Raw genomic sequence first — 20,228 nt, forward strand, 5'->3', positions numbered from 1 at the left:
GGAGCTTTGTTCGCAGCTCCACAACGCCTCGCATCCCTCGGCTGATGTTCCTGTTCCTCAGACAGCTCCCGAGCAGGGGAAGGTGAATCTGCAGAGCCTGTCCCTCTGCTGACTGCAGCCCAAAGGCAGCGCAGATGGGCACAGAGCTTCCCGACACGCAGCTCTGGTCACAGGGAGGCTACGAAGAGTGTTTCTTTTTAAATGCCTGTAACTGAGGTGCGAGCTCCTGCACGCACACATCATCTGCAGCATCTGACTCCAGTTTGCTTCCAGGACTGGTGTGGATTTACCAGCGCTGCACAAACCTCTCCTGCAGCCCTCCAGTTCAGGGCAAGAACCCTTCAGCAAGCAGCCAAGCTGCAGCCAGGAAGGAGCGTGTAAAGAAACGCCACCAGGCGTTTCCAGCACTAACAGAACCAGCGAGGACACTGTGGATTTTTCCTGGCACAGCTGACTGCTATTAAAGGTAGCAAATGAACCATCTTAAGGGCAAGTGACATCTTTTGAGCGCCTTTTCAAGTGACATCCTTCCCCCAAGAGGATTTCTAGGAAACTTTCACCACAGATGACAAACACGCACGCCCTGCACCGATCCCTTGGCCGCACAGGAGGAGACAACAAGAAATTCCCAAGTTTTGTAAGGAAAGCTGTCTGCTCCCATGGTCTTTGCTGGGAGAGCAGGCGGCTCCCAAGCTGCAGTGGGGACACGGCCAGGGATGCCCAGCTCCCTGGTGTCACAACCAGGGCACAATGCGGAGCCACCTCGCTGTCCCTGCGAGAGGGGAGCAGCACCCACAGCGCTGCACAGCTCCAGCCCCAGCGCCTGAGCCGGCTTCCCTGGCACAAGCACGTTCCCGGCCGGCAGAGCACGGAGCCAGCAATTCCCCTGCCACCCTGCAGGAGAGCGACGCCAGCCGCTCCGATGCCTCCGAGGACATCTGCAAACGCTCCCCAGCAGATTAAACAGTTAATGGAGAGGGCTGGAAAAGCCGGCAGCGCTCGCGGCTCCCGGAGCAGATGCCATGTCGGTCCTGCAACCTGTGGACGTCCGTCAGGGACAGGCTGGGGCTGCAGACGCCGAGCCCTGAGAAAAGAGGCGAGTTGGTTCAGCTGCTGCTCGGGGCGCCGAGGCACAGCAAGGGCACCTCCGCGGCGGGGCGGGGAGGACGCCGCGGTGCGCTCAGCACCGAGACGAGGCTGCAGCGGCCCGGGGAGAATGAGGGCAGGCAGAGGAGCCAAGTCATGGAGGAGTCTGAGGGTCAGGCTCTCCTCCAGGACGGCCCCGAGCCCAGCTGATAGTTCATGACCTGAAAAAAATCAGCAGCTGGGGAGAGGGAGGGGCGACACGAGCAGGAAGTACAGGACGGCAAGGACAGACGCGCAGAACACGGCAGGACTCGCGGCTCCTCGTAAAACGCGCAAGAAAAACCAACCCACTCACCTTTGGGGGCTACTGATTTGCAAATTAAAGGGGGGTGTCCTAGCAGCACTGGCCTCCACCCTCCAGGACAGACCCAGAGGGGTTTCCTCCGCTCCTGCTTACCTCCGCAGCACCGCTCTGCCTGTTCTGCCAGCCTCTAATGAAAAGCTAGTTAACAGTTAATTATTACCCATTCAGACACAAGATCCCCTACTCTGACTGACTGCCGGCCAGGAGGGATAAGACAATCACGTGACGCAAAAATCCCAGCCTTATGAAAGCACAGGCAACTATATTTAGTTTGAAAAACGATGACCCAGCGAGACCGCCCCTCCCGAGCCTCGCCGAGGAGCCGACCTCCACGGCGCGCTGCAAGCCCAGCATCGAGCCGGGTCGCAGTGCTGAGACCGGGGTGCTCAGCACACGAGCGACGCGGGGTGCACGTGGTCACACACACACACACACACACGTGCTGTGGGTCCCAGCGGTGCCATCCTGAAGCACGGCACGGGCTGGGGAGACCTTCCCTCCCGCCCGGTCCTTGGTGCTGCGGGTCACCTTGTCAGCGGCCGAGAGCTGATAAGCACCAAGAGCAACAAACAGGGCCCGGCCCAAGGTCCTGGAGCTTATCTTGAAAGCAGGAGGTATGCCGGGAACCTGACCAGTGTGACCAGCACGGGGGGGCACTCGGCAGAGAGGCACCAGCTGCTGGGCTGGCAGCGAGAAGCGGGGCTCTGCTGCGGGATCCAGCCCTGGACGGCAGGAGGGTGGTGATGCTCGGAGCTGGCAGTGGGAGCTCTGCCTAGCCTGGATCAGCCTGTTCCTCCTTCTGCGGAAGCCAAGGAGGCAGACAAGGCTGTGCCTGGAACAAAAAGGGAGCAGGAACAGCCATGCGGGGGTAGGGGTGTGCTGTCGCCACGCAGAGACGGCCCCAGAAGAAAGGTGCGCGGCAACAAAAGGCCGGTCCTGCGAGAGCATCGTCCGCTCCCCCTCCCACTGCAGTGGAGGAGCTTCAAAGAAAAAAGCCCGAGGACCAGACATCATTAATCTCTTGTCATCCGCAGAGGGGTGTTCTCCACCCGCAGCCCGCTGCAGCCGATGAGACAGCACAAGCGGCGGGGCCCGCAGCACGAGCAACACGAGGTCACCGTGTCGCAGCCCAGCCGAGGGCTCCGCACAGATGCAAGCCCTTTAATGGCCGTCAGCCTCGCCGCAGCTGCGACCGGGGACTTGGAAGCTGACAAAAAGCCTTCCTCAGAAGCATCTGGTACGTCTCACTGTAAATATTTAACAGCCATCAGACGGGGAGCAAGAGCCGAGCGCTGCCGCCAGCCCCCTTCCAGCAGGGACCGCCCGGTTCCCACCGCAGGCACCGGCAGGGGGGAGGCGAGGGGGTCGTGCAAGGAAAAGGTGCAAACTTGACATAAAGCACATCTCTGGAGGAGCTGTCACCTCAAAGAGGAGATCCAGAGACAGAAAGGAGACTGAGGTAATCCAAATAACATCGCTCTTAAGTCTTCCTTGCCGTGATTCCTCTGCCCAACTCCGCTTCTGCAGAGCCCCCCCTGCGGGACCAGCCGCCTCCCTTGGGCACCGGGCACTTGCAAAGTGCCCACCAGACCTCGCGCTTGAAGCCTGCATCAAGCCAGCTGCAAATCTGCTGCTCTGATTCCACAGCATCAACTCAGCATCAACTCAGCTTGCGAGACCAAGATGACAACGGCACCACCAGCCAGAAATCCAGTCCCATCTCTCGGGGCAGGGGAAAGCAACTGTCCTGTGGTGGCCGGACCAGGAATTGCAAACAGAGATCTGGAGAGGCCAGACGTAGGGTGTCCCACCAAGCAGCGTTTCTCCAGAAATCAGCTGAGCCCGTTTCAGGGTATACTCTCCAGGCACAGAATAGAACACCCTCACTTAAGCCCCCCACCTTAAGCCAAAGGCGGTGAAATCCAAGCCTCCTCTCAGTAACTGATGTAACAAACTCTGCCAATTCCCTTCCAGGGCGCACGGCCACGTGGATCCTGCTACACAAAACACACTCGCCCATCCAGGCAATGCCAGCGCTACAGGCGGCTGTCTCCCCTTTCTCAATACACAAAAAAAGTAAAGAGTAAAAAGCCCTTAATCAGAGCGAGCCTTCCCAAAGGAAGCTAAGAGCAGCCGGCTAAAGAAAGGAGTGCAACACAGCACTTTTCTCTGCTAATTTAAAGATCCCTCTCCCCTCCTTTTCTTCATAAAGGACTAAAAACCGCTTCCTTGCAGCGGGAGCATCACCCACATCTCTTCATGAAAGGACTTCAACAGCGTTTGATTCAATGTGGCGTTTCTAACCCAAGGAAGGTGTATCAGGCTCTGCTGACAGTTCTCCAATGATCAGCTCAGGATGGAGACAACCAAAAAAAAAAATCATCAGTAGTGAAAACGAGACAAAGAGCATCACTTGCTGCTGCACAAAACCGAACCCCGCAGTCAGGTCTGGTCTCAGCAAGGGCACAGCGGTGTTACGGCTGTACAGAGGAAAGGAATTCAATTGAGCAGGGGCAGCCCTTAGGAGGTGTGACCAAAAAGGCTGGGATTCCCCACTGCTGGGAGATGGGCTGAGTGCAGCGATGTCAGGAAGGCATCCCCTGACAAACCAGCAGTGGGAGCATTGCTTGAAGCTGGTAGATGTGCTTGGAGCAAGCAGAAGTTCTTCGTTAAACAGCAGGCAGCGAACTTCAGCACCTCCTGTGGCAACATGTCCTGAGAGGTGGGCAGCATGGGCAGCCTCATGGGGGGTTAGATGTTCACGGCTGACACATCCACAGAGCGGAGACATCCTCACAGCCTCCTCTGACAGCAGAAGTGGGGAGCTTGAGTGGGAGGAAGCCTTTTCTTCTGTTTGCCAACACACAAATGAGCCCAGCACGCGTTTCTCAAGGGTGCTGAGATCTCTCAGAGGTTCACCTGAACTCCGGATCACGAGCCCTCAAGTGGCTTCTTCTGAAAAGCAACCGGCAGCTGCAGAAGCCTGGCTGCTCAGCGTGGGAGAGGACTGGGAACGGCTGTGCCAGACACGAGGCAGGCCCCTGGTAGTCTCTCTGAGGGAGCAGCTTTATTTCCAAATGCTGTTAGGTAACCAGGATGCAAACACTGCTACCTTTCCACCTCCATTGTGCTTGCACCGTGACACCACGCTGAGGGCACAACGCCTCCAGCATCCTCACACCAACAAGCAGGTACATGCTCTGGGGCATGCTCCTGCTGCCGTGCCTACAAAATGGCTGGTGCTTTGGCTCAGGCTCCTCGCCCGTGCAGGTCCCAACCCTTTTACCGCAACCCGGCATCTTCAGTCACTGTGCTAAGTGCTTCCTTGGGCACCAGACATCCGGGAGCAGCCCGCTGGCAGCACCACCCTGCCCTCACCACATCCACGCGGCTGTGTTTGGAGCCATCGGGGCTTCCAGGTGACTCGGCGCACGGGAAGGAAAAGCACAGCACCAGTTTTAAGGCTTTTCTCAAGAAAGCTTGAGAAGGAACTGTGCGGTGTCAGAGCTATCAGTAAGAGAAATCCTGCTTAAGCTTTCATTTATCTACTTAAAAATACAGAAGAGTGGCCCCCCCCCCCCCCCCCAGATCTGTGGGCAATGTTTTCTGCGACCCTCCTGACACGTAACACGCACTTGCAGCAACGCACGCTATCGTCTGCTGCAGATGCACGCTGTGCCCCACCCCGGAGCCAGCTGTGAAGGTCCACCACCAGCTGGAGCACAGAGCATGGAGTGGTGCCAACCAAAGGCCATCTGAGTCTGCAGCACGGGCAGGCAGAACACACCACACGATGAAGGCAGGGTGGAGAAAAGCATCTTACAAGAAGAAAACCCTCTAAGTCACAGGAATTTTTCTGTGCAGTCATTGCCCCATCCTGGCTTCAGACCTGCTGTACTCAACACATGGACACACACCTTTCCTCCTTCAACGCCACACTTAATATTTTGCTTTCAAGCATGTTCTGAAAGTGATTAAAATAGTGAAAAGCAACCCAAGCATTTGCAAGCCTTTTTAAAACCCAGAGAGGCATCTTCAGCAGCTCCAGTGGATCTAGTTGTGTATGATGGCCCCATTACCCAGCTAGAGCTCTGGAAACAAACACACATGCACCACTTCCAACCCTCTGGGCAGTTCATGAAGCCAAATTGTTGCCACTGACACACCAGACCTCTCAAAAACAGTGTTATTTTTTACTGAAACCAGCTTTAAGACAACAGAGCTGATTTTTATACTTCCAAATCCTGATCATGCAGTGCTTCACAATCAGCAGCTATTTATCCTCCTGCTCTTGCTGTGAACTTGGAAAATGTGATCCCATTGCAAAGCCGGAAATGTAGGCAGGAGGCAGACAGTGATGTGATCACGGTTGCACAAGGCCACATCACGAACTGCCCCTGATTCCCAATGCCTTTGCTATGGGACATCCAAAAGGCACTACAGCTCCTGGGATCAGTCTTCCCGAGCGCTCCCGCTATTGCTGGGTAAAACAAGATCCCCTCTGTCAGTCCTGGCACTCCAATGGTTATCAGCCTGGAGGAAGAGCCCATGATCATCACTACATGAAAGCATGAAGATATCACTTGCCATACAGAAACAAAATTTTAGTTCCTCCCCCCACCCTTTTTGTTAAATAATGTCTGTTGCATATTCCTCTACCAGTCATCCATATTTGATTAATGCTGACTCTGCAGAAAGAGAAGTGCAGGAAAGGCAGGGGAGAGGGAGAGCTGAAGAACTCCATTTTTAATTAGTACATACCAGACTGGCCGTCAGCTGGAAATATATCTGCAAAAGAAAAAAAAAAAAAGAAAATATCAGTATTGGTTGCAGCTGGAGTGCAAATCATACTTAAAACGGTCCCTCCTCTCTTGATTTGTTTGCTTTAGCTAAACAGAGGAAGTATTTTCTTAGTATCCCAAGTTAAATATCAATCTAGCTTGGAACCCACCTCGATTCAACCACTTGTTGTGAGAAAGATTTTGAAGAAGTTAGTGTTTACTTGAGTGTATTGCTCTCATTAATAACCTTCTGTGTTGGCTTCTAGCAGACAGCAGTGAGGAATAAAAAGCTTGTGAGATGTTCAAAGTCCCACCCCATGAGCTAGCTGGTGACACCCCCCAACCAGCATTACCAACCAGAGACCTGCACAGAGCACCTTAACACGGTGAACAGCCATGGGAGAGCAGGGGGCAGCCAAATCCAGAGCACTCAGCCACCTCAGCACCCCCAGGGTGCTGGTGGAACATCACACACAGCCCTGGGCAATTGCCTTCCCCTTCCCAGCTCAGATTGCTCTCAGCAAGCTCAGCCCTTCGAAGGGGTCTGGAGGGGTTCAGGTCCCCAGCAACACCCTACTCACCCCTCCCACCCCAGGCAATTCCCAGTTAGAAGCACACACACACAAAAGTCTCCTAATGGACCCTATTTGTCACGGGAAGGACAATGTGTACTGAACAGCTGGAGAGGATCAGAATTAAGATTCATTCTTTGGAGATGCAGGCGGGACAGGCACCACGTGTGGAGAAACCCTGTGGATAAAGGCTTCCTAAGAAGCTATGAAAACAGTGTATTTTAGGGAGCAATACATTATATTTTCTTCAAGGAACTTGGAAGAATAGGGGGAAGGGAGGCTGCCAGCAAGCCAAGGTCCTCCTAGGACAGGGGGCAGGCCCCTGGCTCCAGCTTATCAGCTGCCCAAAACACACATTAAGCTGGAAAGTCACAGGAGTTGCAGTAAGGACTACCCCTTGGCAGGGCGCTGCTTTCTGGCCAGGGCTCAGCCAATGCAGAAGCTGCAGAAACACACCCCTACCAGCGAGCTGCTGCTTCCCTGCCTCCGACAGCGCAGTTCAAGGCATCCTCAGGCAGGGATGCTTCCAGCCCACTTGGGAGCAGCAGAAGCAAAAGGCAAAAAATGAAAACTCCCTCTGTCATCGTGTGGAGGGCTCATGGCCACACTTGGGTAAAAGCCAAAGGGTCCAGAAGAGCTTCCAAGCACCAGTCTGGAGCCTGTGCAGACTGTATTCTACTGCAGCCCTCCAGCTGGGCATCACCCAGGCACATCTGAACAGCCTGCACTTCTGTGAGGACTGCTGATGAGCTCAGGCTCCTACAACAACGAGGAGGAACACCCTGTGCTTGAGCCATCAGGTCCCCAATAAGAGGCCATCTCTCTATTTCCCTGCTTGGGCAACTCCCAGCCAAATTCTCTGAGGAGAAATGAGGTGAAAGTGGTGGTTAACACACATCCCACCCGCTTGGATCAGCTGGTGGTACTGGGTACCACCAAAAAAAATTAACAACTGAGAAAATAATACTGAAAAACAGTGGTTGAGAAGAGGAGCTCCTCTGTGCCAGCCAACGACGGCAGGCCTTGGCACACAATCCCCTCGGTGCGGCCCTGCCAGACGCTGCTCTCCAGCCTGCGTTCCCGGCAGCCCGGCCCACCAACTTCACCAGAAAGACCTTCAGCCTGGCCAGACGTGGCAGGGCACACAATAGGCCCAGGACAGCCCTTCCAGAAGCCACACCTGCTGCCAGAGGTTCCCTCAGGGATGTTCCCTACCAGCCGTGTGCTGCCTCCAGGCCTCTGCTCAGCTCACAGCCAACCCCTGGGCTCGAGAGGCAGACCAAGGCTCACCCAGCCATCACAACTTGAAAAGGGGTGGAAATACCTCAGTGCCTTAGGCCACTAAAAAATGAGGGGCCATGCATGCTGGCCAGGGGCAGATAAAGCTCGTGTTCTCCCCTAGAGGTGCCAGCGTGACCCCCGCTGAGGAACAGCACTCGCCTGTCCTCCAGCCCTCAGCCCTCCTGGCCGGGTGAGGCTGAGCTGAGCCCACCCAACTCATCACACCAGTGGCTGGGGCAGGTCTAAATCCAAGCACAGACCCAGACTGCTGGGCTCGCAGGCAGCTCCTCGCCCCGCAGGGAAGGAGCACGGAGCAATCTGTCCCTGGGACTCACTTTTCGGAAATACAGAAGTGCTCGGAGGACACGCACAAGGCAGGGCTCAGCGGGGACTGCCAGGCACAACATCCCTTTGGGATGCCTCCTTCCCTGCAAGCACAAGTGACTAGATTAGAAATTAGCCTGCCAATTAAAGGCAGCACCTGGTGTGCCCAAGAGAAGCCTAAATCGAGCAGCACTTTCTTTCCCAGGAAAGCCATGGCGGGGGGGGAAGGAGGCAGAAACACGCATGGCCAACAGGCCACAGACACATCACTGGGGCTGCCTCCAAGGAGCCCATTTAACACACTTCAGCACCGAGGCTGCCTGCCCCACTCAGTCCCTGAAGGTTACAAATCAAGCACAGAGGACCCAAACACAGTGACCACACAGATTTTACTCAAGCAAAGCCTCAGCATTGAGAGCCCGCCAGCCCCAGGGCTTTCTCCCGCAGCACACACATCGTTTCTCCACCCGCTTCCCTCCAAAGTTCCCAAAGGCAGGCACCCTACCGCAGGCCAGGGGACGATGCTCCGGAGCAGCTCCACACCACTCGATTGAGGTTTCCCCACACAGGAGAGGCAGCTTTGCCCCTGCTGCCCCACGGCTCCCCGCTACGCCCAGCCTCGCCGTGCCAGCTCAATGCAAAACCATCCCCAGGCAACCGAACGGGAAGGGGCGAGACGGCGCCGCTATCACGACGCAAGAAAACTCAGGCCCTGTGGTCTCGCACTTCCTTCCCCTTCTCGCATGCAGGCTCTTTTGTTTCTCACCCTGGGCCCAAAAACCAGGAAGGCTTAGAGCCGGTGCCTCAGCAGGAGGATTATAATTACAACAGGCGGTGGCGATCTCTCCATCACAGCGCCAACCTCCGCCGAGCCAGGTATTTCCCAAGCACGTTAACATCCCAGTCGGCTCCGTGCGTTATCCTCGCAGCCTACATCTCAGAGGAAGCGAAGCTTCGTGCCTCTCCCTGCTATCAGCGCAGGGGGTGGAGGAAAGGCGAGAGCAGGAAGAGGTCAAGGATGCGCAGCAGCCGGCAGGATGTTTGGCAGGGCGCTGAGCATCCCGTTCAGGACCGTCACATCAGGGCGTGGGCACGATGCGGAGGTACCGGCTCTGAGCACCAATACCCAGAGCTGCAGCACTGGAAGCCCAAGAAACGTAACTAAATTGAGGACAGTCCTGCCTATTTTAGGTGTGCAGGGTGTTGGGGGGGGGGAAATACAGCATCACAATTTTGCCTGGTGGTATTTTTAAACAGAGGAGGAGACCATGTGTTAAACTGGGGCATTTACAGAGAGAAGGTGCTGCATCCACACTAACCCCCTCCCCAGGGGCTAATTGCCCACCGCTGCTATCCAGGTATCTGGGACAGCTCCAGGCAGGCTAGCCCATTTAGGAGCCCACGTCTCCCCCCGCTGTGCCCCCTGCAGCACCATGTTGCTCTGTCCCCCCCCCGCCACGAGTCCCCACCCTCCAGCTACGCTCGAGTACTAAATTCAGCCAACTTCAACTCCTTCAGAGCCTTCCCCCTGGCTCTGCCACCCAACCCGCAGCCACAGCTGCCCAGGGGGGCGGCACGGTCACAGGTTGAGGACCAGCCCCGCGCACCCCAGGGAAGTCCCCACGCCTCGTGCCACCAAAACACAGTGCCTGGCCTCGTGGAGCATGGCGAGGGCTGCTCCCCTCCCCGCTGGCACCACGGCAAGGTCCTTGGTCGTTCCCAGCAGGACACAGGATCCTTCCCCTCTGCCTCAACACAAGCAGCCCACGTCCTTCACCGCTTCTTCCCAGCTACAGGAAGGCACTGGCTGATTTGCCCCAGCTTTGGACCTGGGAAGTTGCAACTAACTCATCCTCCACGGTTTGCAGACGAAAGACTGGGATGCGAGCACAAAAATGACCTCTCCAAGGTCACGCAGGGACTCAGCAGCAGAGACGTGACCAGAGCTTGGTCACGATGGCTCAGAGGCTGCGGGGCTGCACTGGCTGCCCAGGAGAGGGACAGGGCAGGGAAATGCTGGTGGATGGCAGGACCACTGGGGGCATCTCCTCCAGACTCAAGTTTCCACCCAGTGGGGATATTTCATTTCTGCTCCTCTGGCTACACAGAGGATCCTCCCAGGCTAATAGCACAGGTAGGGAAAAGGTCCCAATTCACAGTCCAGCATCTGCTGCAGAGAGACCAGCGTTCCTTCAATCTCTTCTCCATCCCCAGGTGGCTTCTGAGCTCAGATCCTACCCCCTGGCGTCCCCTCGCAGGCCCACGTGGTGCCCACACAGGTTCCTGAGACAGTTACAGGCCGCTTCAAAGCAGAAGAGAAGGGGGCGAGGTCTGCTGGGAAAAAGCAGCAAAGCAAGAAACCCAAACCCCGGCGATTAGCATGGCCAATTACGTCCCTCCTGAGATCTCGCTTGCTTCCTGCTCCCCTCCTTCCTTACCTGCTGAGCAGGCTCGGGGAGGGTCCGGCTCACAGCCACCCAGCTCTTCCCCACCCTGCCCCGCTGCCAGGCCCGGGCAGCCACCTCCAGCGCCTCCTAACAACGCTGGGCTGTTGTAATAAGAAGGCTCCTCACCCCCGCAAAGGGAAGCTGAAGCTCGAGCTGGGTGGAAGATCCAACCCAGATAAAAGGTCTTGTTCACCAATGTCGGTCAGGCCCGAAGACACCTCAAAGGTCAGATCAAGAAAAAGATGGAAGGAAAAAAGAATGCAGAAGCATTCGTCAGCTCCCAAATCCCTTCTTTGCAAGGGTTAGACCAGACTGTTAGACCCTCTGAAGTGGTTTTCTGATCTCCATCCAGAGCAGAGGCTCGGTTCCTTCTCTCGCATGTGGGCCGCTACCTGGGGACACCCCGGTCATCTGCGCTAAGAGGCTGACGAGCTGCAGGCAGGGTGAGCTCTGGCACTGAAATGGGTTTTCAGTGCAGAAATGACTGCAGCCTTGGTGGAGCTCACCTGGGGTGCCCCAGCTAACTTCATGTGCTTGGAAAGGGACAAAGAGCTCCAGCCTCACCGTGCTGCAAGGGGAACACCCCCTGAAAAAAATCCCCTGCTGCAAAATGAGAGCATTATTATCTGAGAGAGCTCCCTAGCTTTAGATTCACACGGTGCACCCCGCTGAATTGGTACCTTTTGCTGATTGTAAGCCTCTTCCTGACTGCAGGGGAGAGGAGCCGACTGATGCCGTGACGGCACGTACCCGAGCACGGCCACCGCTGGGACCTGCACCGTGCCTGGCCAAAGCACCTTTTGGGGACCTGCTCAAAAGAGGGGCCCAGGTCTCCTTGCCAGGTGTCAGCAATGCCAGAGGGGTTTGGAGGAATGTGCCTGGTCAGCCTGACCACAGAAAACGAGAGCTCTCCAAACAAACAGCCCTGCGAATCCACCGCTCACATGTGCGCACACACACAGAAAATAACTGTAAGGTCACGGCTGTTTTTTCTCCCATCCACTTATCAGCGCTTGTACTGGAGAGAACAAACACTGATGTTCTCTGCCATTAACCCCTTCTCCCCTCTCCCCAAATGGGTAAAAGCAGCACGTCGCTGCTCCAACCACCAGCCCCAACCCCTCCATTCACACATCAGATGATGAGCTGCAGAGAAAGCAGGCGGCACCTTCAAGGAAGGAGCAGGAGAGAAGTCCGATTACCGTTCCCATGAAGCAGCTGGTGACCCAGCTCTCTGCCTCATGGCCCTTAATCACCTGTAAGCCTGAAGTGACACCACTGGAAGCCTCCAGACTTCCAGGAGATCAGCCCAGACGGAGCCTACACCAGCCTGGGTCCGGCATAAGCATCCCCAAATTGTTCTCGAAGTTACCGAACATCGAGCACACGGCAGGATTTCAGGCACGATCAGGCAAAATTAACGTGCTTGGAGAGACTCTTGTTGAGCTACAGGAGCCATGTGTGTGCTGCCCAGAAGCCAGCTGGCTCCCACCCTATGGAAACTGATACAGGACAGGGTTTCCCTACGACAGGCTTATTGCATACCGCTCTGCTACACGCTTCTCTGTGCGCACATAAGGGCAGGTAGCCTAACACACGACAGCGAAGTTTTGCCTAAGGACAGCGTGATAAATGGTGAGCGAGCAACACCAAGTGAAGTCCTCGAGTTGTCTGCCGTGACCTGGTATGTCTCTTCCAAATCTTCTTCAAAGTTGTACTTACAGGCTTAATTCTCCGTTTTAAAGTTGAGGGTCGCTTGCATCAAATCCCTCCCTGCTCAGAGTGCAAATGTCACATCCCGGCATTCCCTGATTTGAAAGAAAAAAAAAGCACCACCACAAAACCAGCAGTGTAACAGTTCATTGGGATTGGGAAGCCGAAAGGAATCAGTCCCCCTTTTGCTCAGCTCAGTGCAAGACTCCCTGCAGTGGGTTTCTGCGCACTCAGAAGGTGCATCAGATCGTACTCGGTACTCCCCCGAGCTTTCAAGGTTTAGCAGGGAATTGGAAACTGAAATTTAACATGATTACAGCCAGGGAAGTCTCATGCTTTGTCATCCGAGCACATGGCGGAGCCACCTCTGTGATTCGCTTCCTGTCTTACTGGGTGGGATCTCGAGCACAGACATCCTATCGCTTCTCTTCCAGTCAGAGTAAAACCTCCCTGCAACATTTTTAGGACTCATTTTTCCACATTTCAGTACCTGCTGATATGGCCGCATCATTTCTCTGTTAGTGTGTACCGCTATCATTCCTCACACTTCGCTGTTTTCCCTTTGTGGCTGCCCGTAGGCACCCAGGCACAGCAAAGTACCTCGGTCACTGCTTTAAATCTCCTCCTGTGCTAGATGAGACCAAGGGCGCTACATCCACAGGCACGCAGGAATTTGATATTAGGGGCTTTGTTTTCAGGAGGCTTGTTCGGTGGGTTCAGGGAGGTCAACAGAAGCAGACATTCTCCCTGCACTGTGCTGACTGTGCAGATACCCAGAAGGGCTCCAGCAAAAGGTAGAAAATCATTGTAATGAGAATCTTAACTGTCTTGCAGGAATAAACTCAGCGCTTCTTTTGCGAGATTTCATACCAAAAAAATGGAAGATCTGACCTTGAACAATCTGAAGGAACTAATTTCCTGTAGTATAAAGTGAGTGTTGGCTTATCAAACATTAAATCTTCCTTAATTATAAATTCTATTTCATTTGTTCCCCAGCCGCTTTCATCTCTCAGCGTGCAAACCAGGCAGTTTGGGAACCAGCACTTGGTACATCGATAATCACTCATTTGCTCGCTAACCGGGGGATTCCAAAGGCACGGTTAGGAGGGGGGAAGGCTGAGAAGACGTTGCCAATAATCCAGTTAGAGGTATTTAACACCGTACCCACCATCCGGCAGCACCTCCGAGTTACCGGGCGGGTATGACACCACCCCCCAGACCTCTCCAGTCGACCTCCCCACGCACCTTCCTCTCCCTTTCCCACCACCCGAACCCTCCCCTTTCCTCATTTTTGTGGCTTTTCCAACCTGATACTCGTTTCCCCACATACTTCAGTCAGGAAAAACTCACCTTTCTCAGCGTTTCAGACCGATTCCTAGCTCCTGAATCTAGCCCTGACCCCCACCCCACCCCATCCTCTCCACCTATCACCCAACAGGCGAGTCGGGGGGGGGGGAACCAAACCCAAAGGGTGTTGGGAAAGGAGGAGGAGGAGAAGCGAGCTGTCCCCGTGCCCTGCCGCCCGCCGCCAGAGGGGCTGCTGCTGCTCCTGCTGCTCCCCGCCATGCAGCCATGCCCTGCAGACTGCAGAGTCACTCTGCGGGAGCGCCGCACGCGCCACCGCTGCTCGGCTGGAACAAGGCGCTCGGCACCGCGCTGGGGACACCACTGCTGCTTCCTCCAAGCCCCCCACCCTGCAGCGACCCTCAGGGCTGCGCCCCCCGTAGCCGGCAAGGCTGGGGATGGGCTCAGGTCCGTGCATCTGGATCAGCACGGAGCACGTGTGTGCCGAGCCCTCATGCCGCGTGTTTCCACCCTCCCTGCCCAGCTTTCCTATCGCTGCTGAAGTCCAGCTGGCGTGGCGAGGATGGGAGTGATGTTGGCGAGCTCCATTTGAGCCCCACGGCTCTTCCAGATGCCCCCAAGGACCTCCCTGGCTACTGCTGTCACTGCCACCAAGGGCACTCTCTGCACCAAAAAAAAAAGGGGGGGGAAAAAAATGGAAAAAAATGCTGTGGAGCATCAGAGATGCTTCTCCTCCACAACTGCCCTCCTGGGGCAGGGACTCTGCTCCTGGGCCTCATCAGAGGCTGGGGACGCTCTGATGAAAGGGTCCAGGGTGGAGAAAGGCAGCAGTGGGACTGCCAGGTCCCAGCCCAGCTCCACCTGCAGACCTGCCTTCAGGGCTGCCAGGCAGGAGGCGAGCGCACTGCCTGGGAACACAGCACCCAGACCAGGCTGAGCTGCACGGATACACCCCGGTCACAGCCCCGCCACCTCAGTCAGGGCTCGGCCATCTCCGAAACAAACGGCAGCTTCCAGCTGACCTGGGACTGCCATGGTCACCTCCCACACACCGTCAGCACCAGGCTATCTGCAGCTGAGATCTCCGCCAGTCCTTCCGACTTGTGACCATGGAAAGAAATCGGATGACTCAAAGCACAACAACAAAAAACATCCCAACCGCCGGGAAGCACTGCCTGCCACGTGTTCCCATCCGGCATGACAACCCCAAAAGCGTCGAGGCAAGCGGGCTGCTCCTAAGTCAGCTTTGCCCCAGAAGGACGCTGAAGGTAAAGCACCGTTAATGCAGGCATTAGCCCAGCCAACTCACGGCCCTTCCTCCCTCTCCGTGCAAGTCACGGCAGAATATCCTCGAGCACACGGAGCGTTAATGCTGCACAAAGAGCTCCTGACCCTAGCAAAACCCACAGCAAGCTTCACACCTGAGCTGGGTTGACTGTGGATGGCTTCTGCAATTCCATCACCAGCAGCAGCCCGCTGTGATCCTGGGTCTGGCAGAGCTACCACGTGCCCTGCGCCGATTTGCTCGGAAAAGGCAACACACCCTGCCCCCAGGAGCCCCCCACGACTGTTGTACAAACACATGCTCTGATAGAGGCAGGTCAGGCAGGAGGGCTTTCTGGGAACCTGCAATTACAGGATGAGCCTCTGTTTGGAAACATGTTGACACTGTGCTTGGCCACGGTTTCCACAACCCTTCCCAAAAAACATACATCTTGTGCAGCATTCAAACTGCCATCAAACCCGTTTCGTTCCAAACGCCTCGTGCCAGTTTGCACTCGCTGCTGAGGCACCGTCCTGTGCACCCACCTCTCCTTCCAGCCAACCCAGACTGATCCTGACCCGGGACTCTTCCCACAAAGAACTCCGGTAATTGATTTATTCAAGGGCAAATTCAGGTCCCATTTGTTCTGGTCACCAATTATTGTTGCCTAAATACACAAAGTGCTGCGTTAAGTTCTTGTAACACTGCAGTAACTTCTTAGAAGCCTTTCTTTACCTCTCCTCCTACCTGCTGAAGCCACCCAGCTCTATCACTTGCTATTGGATTTTCACATTAGCCACTTGTATTTCAGTGCACAGAGAAAAATTGCCCAACCCCACCTGCAGATCACTGATGGGGTCCAGGACCTACAGAATGAGTTCGGGACCGAAGCACTGCCTTGAGTGAAGAGAACAGCAAAAGCAGAGCTGGCCACGCTGGGGATCTCACGGCACACAGATTTAAGCCGCTGGTAGTACACCAGTTTAAAGCTCCAGTGCCAAAACGACCAGATAAATAACATGTCAAAGGCCGTAATGTAAACGTGCATCATGGCTGGGAACGAACAAAGCTCACCACTCCCAATCAGACTGGGAGAGCAGAGCAAAAAGCCTTCCCAGCTCTGCCACCAGTTATCTACGAGACCTACAGCGAGGCAGCTGCAGCTCGGTTTACCTGGTTGCTGAGCTGGGAGCAGAGCTCCTCTGAGAGCTGCGTGGTCACAAAGGACACCGCAATCCTCCGGCAGCATGCGAGCGTATTTACGTTTTCATTAAGGTGATTATATTTTTAACGCTTGCTGTTTGTAGCTGTAGTAACTGCGAGGATTAAAACATCTAATCTGGTCTAGAGAGCACGGCTTTCTACTAAAACGCCCGTTCCTTATTTAGCCAAATGAGCTACCACTGAGGTGGGATCGGAGATTCCTTACAGAGTAGTCTCAAGCATGCAAGGAGAAACCTAACTCTATCCAAGCCGGCATTTGGCATTCCCCTGAGGACAATTTCACACTATTTGAGCACAGTGAAAGGATCAGGTGTCATAATTTGGAAGCCAGAGCAGAGCACTGCAGCCCAGCGCCCCGATTCCCTGCCCTTTTTGCACCCGATTCGCCCTTCCTCCGTCCAACCCCACGATGCCAGATGCGATCCCAGCGCACACCCCGGTGGTATCACAGGCAATAAAACGCCTAAAGGAAGAGTTGTGGGGGTGAAAGGGACGGCTGGTGAGGATCACCCAGCAATACCTCGTGGCTGGCAGTCAGGAACCAGAGGTCCAGGTAGAAAAAAGGCACCAAATCCCAGCAACCGCGGCCCATGAGTCAGCTCTCCAGCAGCCACGCCGCGCTCCCCAGCCTTCCCGAAACAAACAGTGCACAACAGGGCAAAGGTCCAGCACGACGCTGAAGGGCAAAGGCATGCGGGGGAGGGAAAGCACCAACCTTCCTTCACGTTTTGGGAGCAGGGAGTTCCAGCCGCCCTCGTGCTCCCCACTAAAACGGGAAGCGTTACTCAAAAGGGAGTTGTGGGATCGGAACAAAACCGTATGGCAGAGAGGAAACTTGGGGCGACGGGGGGAGGACTCCTGCTGCGATAGCAGCTCTGTTGCAACCAACAGCCCCAAGAGCTCCACAATTACGTGCCACGACAGAGCAAGAATTGCCCAACACTTTGGAAATAGGTGTGTGCAGCTCTACCCTGCTGGATACCCAGGCAGGCAGATGTGCGTGTCTGCTCCGAATGTGAAGAAATGCCAGGGGTAAAACAAGCTTCCCGTACAGCTTATCTCCTGCACTGGAGGCTGGTTTCAAGGAAAGCCCTTTGGGGAGTTAGTCAGCGAGGGGTGAGAAGCTCCCGAATTGTTCTCTCCCTGCCTTCTCCTCAGTACCAGCCATAAACCACCAGGCGCTCTCTGAAGTCAGCTCACCTCCAGTGCCTGCTGCTAGGAACTGAGGTGTGCCTTCTGCAAGGCGCCGCTTATCCTCCCCGTGCATCTGCCAAATGGCAGGCAACAAACTCTCTTCAAGAAACTCGAGCACCTCCTGCATCTCCACCAGGAGATACCGGGTGCTGCTTTCTCACGGCAGAGTGTCTGCAACCAGAAGGAAAAACGGCATAGAAGTTAGCGCAGACAAAGCTCGCGGTGCCAGCCATTAAAACCTGGGTGTTCTTACTTCCAAGATGTGAACGGCTTTAAAAATTAAGAAGTGCCAAGTGCCTTGATGCAACGTTTCTTGAAAGAAATCCAGAAAGGTTTTCAAAACGGGGTGCTGTTAACACCTGCCTGCACCAACGCTTGCGTCATCACCAGCGCTGGTGCTGGGCACAACGGAGGAGTACAAAATGTTCCAGAAGGTCGAGCTGAATCAACTGCAAGCCACACTTCTCCTCCTCTATAGAAGAATTTGGAGAAAATATTTCAAATTTGGTTTATAGCCAAAAGCACAAAGCTGTTTTTGTCAGAGAACGCTTCCTTCGCTACTGCACACACACTCCCTACCGTCATGCCTTCGCACGTCAGGCTCTGGCGGCGCTGCTTTCCGTGATAAGGAACGTACAGCAACTTGCCTACAGCCAGGGGACGGTCACACAGCCCTCGCTCCTTGATCATCGGAGAGCAAAAGTGAGGTGTTACCAGCCCTGTCAGTGTCCCCCACGAGCAGTGCACGCTAACACAAGCCCTGCCACTTCGGACACGTTCCTGTGTTATATGTCCAGCTCCACGGACTCCCCACCCGAAACGCACGCCGACAGAGGCGGTGCGCACCTTGCCAAGCACCAGGGAGCTTTTCTGGTGCGCCTCTCCGCCAGCACCTGAGCCTCCGCTCCCAGCATCAGCAGTATCGCTGTTGTCTAACCCGATCTAATGGTTGCTCCACTTAACGCCACGCTGCCGTGCTTTTGGGAGGAGGGGCTAAGCAGCGAGGAGAGGCTTTGCTTCAGCAGTCCACCTCACTGAGCAAGCAGGGATGTTTAACTCCAACTTCCCACCGCAGACCTCGCTGCCAGCCCTCGGCGTACCCCACGACCTCTGCGGCAGGTATGTGAGCCATCCAACTCCAAAGATAAAACCTAATCCACCAAATCCAGACAGCTCTCCAGCATCAGCCCCCGCCGTGCATCCAACCATCCCAGGTGGCATTCAGTTGCAGGAAGTCAAGCGGCTCAAAAACCTGCACAGTCCCATGGATTTGCCAAACTCTTCCACATCTATATTCAGACACGGGCAGCAAAGCTCAGGACCATCTTGAACATGGCCATTTTATCTGTGCCAAAGCTCAATCCCTTCACTTTTACAAACACTACTCCCAACACGGATCGGGTGAACACCTTAAGGAACATGTCTCGTCCATTAAATCTGCTCTACAGGCCTATGATTAATACAATCATTATAAAAAAATTAGGGCTTTCAAAGCCTGTAAAACGAGTCATAGAGGGATCTCCTCACCTTTACAGAGCTGACCTGATAATACTCGCTGGCTCCTAGGTCTCCTCGCTACCCCAGCAGGATCAGGGCTGGAAACATTTAGGATCTCAGCACACATGCACTGCACTGGGAACACAGCTCGAACACAACCCACGGTTCTCCGTGCTATGCTTAAAAACTAAAACCATTTAGTAATGCCCTTCCACAATTTATGAGCACCCAACCCATTTCAAGTGTACAGAGAAGTCACTTTTCCTTGGGTGATCTCCTTCCTGGAGGTCACTGCAAGACCACAGCTCACCTCACCAGCACGTCCCCTGCACAAGCTCACGCTCCGAGTCTCTTTCTGTCAGAAACCCTCTGCCCAAAGCAGCACAGACATGGCAGGGGCCTGCAAACTCTACAAGAGGGCTCTCAGGCAAAGGGCCGCTACGCGACCCTGCCTCTCGTGGGAGTGAGCCAGCCGTGATCGCCTGACACGTTTTCTCTGCTAACGAAGCAGGCGGCCGAAGAAACAATGCCCCGAGTGCGGGAGAGCCGAGCGGCACAGTCTGGGGCACCGCACGAACCAGGCGCTGCTGCCAAGCGTCACAAAACCAATCCCATTATTTAAACACCTCCGGGAATAGTGGGACAATCATGCCAGGCCCAACAAAACCCCGGGCACTGCGGGATTAGCCCCTCACCCTACCGCAACAAAAATCATCCGGAGCACCGCAATGCCACCTTGTGTGCCACCCGGTGCTGGTTTGTGTCCCCAGGTCCCGACCTCCAAAAGGCCTGCAACCGCCTGCACGGGCTTTGGAGGTACGCTCTTGTATTCCTGCACCTTTGGGTTGATTTCCAGGGAGCGTGGCAGGGCCCAGCTCCCACACAAAGGAGCGATGCGGCCAGCTGCGAGTCACGGCGCACCAGGCCGCCGCGGACAGCGATGCACGGCGACAAACCCGCCCAGCTCTGGGGGCACAGACGTTTACCTGGCACACCGAACTTCTCCTCCTCGCCACCATTACGCCGACAGCTTTCCAGGTGGAAGCCGCCGAGCCGCGCCGTGCGCCTTTCCGAGATCAATACCTCCCGATGAATCAGCGCGCCAAGCCTCTTGCAAAACACCCCCAGCGCGTCGGGCGGCGAGGAGCCTGATGTCAGATCTGGCAGCCTCGGAGG

At 55.4% G+C, this 20,228-nt stretch overlaps 1 protein-coding gene across 3 annotated transcripts in view; it reads right to left on the bottom strand.

Moving 5' to 3' along the window:
• Positions 1-20,146, bottom strand: part of LARP1 (La ribonucleoprotein 1, translational regulator) — a 42,339-nt gene extending 22,193 nt beyond the window's left edge. Inside the window, exons 1-2 of one of the 3 annotated variants that reach the window (XM_035338657.1) lie at positions 20,039-20,146; positions 6,212-6,238 (exon numbers count right to left, since the gene is read on the bottom strand). The gene's annotated coding sequence lies outside the window, so the exon portion shown is untranslated. Of the gene's footprint in view, positions 1-6,211; positions 6,239-16,881; positions 17,006-20,038 lie in introns of those variants that run through there. The other 2 variants (XM_035338656.1, XM_035338655.1) reach the window with 2 other exon arrangements.
• Between the last annotated feature and the right edge of the window lie 82 nt (positions 20,147-20,228).

Source organism: Oxyura jamaicensis, chromosome 13 (genome assembly GCF_011077185.1).
Source record: "Oxyura jamaicensis isolate SHBP4307 breed ruddy duck chromosome 13, BPBGC_Ojam_1.0, whole genome shotgun sequence".
Lineage (NCBI taxonomy): Eukaryota > Metazoa > Chordata > Aves > Anseriformes > Anatidae > Oxyura > Oxyura jamaicensis.